Here is a 1,392-nt window from a genome sequence, read left to right as displayed (position 1 = left end):
TTAGCAGCCACAAAACATTATAAAGCAACACTAACATTGTAATAGATTCGGAGAACTTTAACCTTCGATAACTTCCTAACGAATAAATTTAGGGCATAAGTATGTCTTTTATGTAGAGCATAAGAAACTACATCGACTGATGCAATCAAAAATATAGGTTTCCATTTAAAAAACAAATGCAGTTGAATTTTTCCAACGCATCAATGCACAAAAATGCATAAAATCAGTTGTATATTACGCATCGTCCGATACCATTTAACTTTGACTTATAACATATCTTTCTATTCCCAGCCGAGATATAGCCTGTTCCAGTCGCGTGGGACACCCTGTATTTCGTTCATCAGTCACGTAAATCTTCCCTTGACACGTTACAAAAGGTGATCAATCTCCGTTCTTCTAATTCGCGTTGTTCCTCCGTTCCACGAGGGCGCGGCAACCTCGAAGATATTATTCTGATACATCGTTCGAGCCTCCGATCCAGGTGGTTCGCGTTCCCCGCGAGCTGGTCGGATCACCTACGGGCCCGGTCTCGCATTCTTCCTACCGTGTTTCTTCGTCGAACGAGGAAAATTACGACGAATCGAGCGCTCACGGCTCGGCTGGCGGTTTTCGGTGTGGCGGCCACCGTTTTATTTATAGCGGAGGAGGTCGGTGATGCGTTCCAAAAACTTCTCGTCGCATCAGTAACGCGCGCACTGGCATACCGGGCTCGTCTCGTACCAGTTTCCACCGATCAGCTTCTGTCCGCGTTGAAACGGATCGTCGATTGCGGAGACGTCGCGCGTTCTCCGTAGATCTGGTACCGCGCTTTCGACGACACGATCCGTACGGTTCTCGGTGCGCGCGTGTGTGTCTCTATCTCGCGGATTCGAGACGACAAAGTGCTCGCCAAGTGATCACGACGCGGTGATTCTTTCGTAAACTCTTCTACGATAATTAGAAAGACTGTTCGCGATTGGTGTAGGTAGAGCGCGTGGGATGCATCGAGGTAGCCGATAGGTGTCTCCCCCCCGAGGAGATCTTCCTTCCACGAGTTTTGCTTGGTGAAACGACAGCCCCCGGTATCGTGATCGTTACGGTGTTATCGATAGACGTAACATCCGGCTGTGTACCTCGTCGAAATCGTAAAGCCCGGTTTAGCAGTCAAGGTTAAGGCTGAAGATTTATGCGCTCGATATACATACCCCCGCGAACGCATCACGAGCAATCGCGATTGCTTTTCGGCATGCATCCAAAGATCGGAGGTCCGCGCGAGGCAGTGGATTAATCGTTAGCAACACGGATGCGTCCGTGAAAATTTCGATTCGAACGTCTCGACGCGCTAACAGGGGCCACGAACGCGACGAATTTTTCTACGATTACCGTTGACGCTAACGATCGTTTCCAAGTGTT

The sequence above is a fragment of the Colletes gigas genome, unplaced genomic scaffold (genome assembly GCF_013123115.1).
Source record: "Colletes gigas isolate AHSC1104 unplaced genomic scaffold, ASM1312311v1 Colletes_gigas_Sc00003, whole genome shotgun sequence".
In the NCBI taxonomy this organism is placed as follows: Eukaryota; Metazoa; Arthropoda; class Insecta; order Hymenoptera; family Colletidae; genus Colletes; species Colletes gigas.
The sequence above is the reverse complement of the archived record's forward strand: the minus strand, read 5'-3'. Positions refer to the sequence as shown.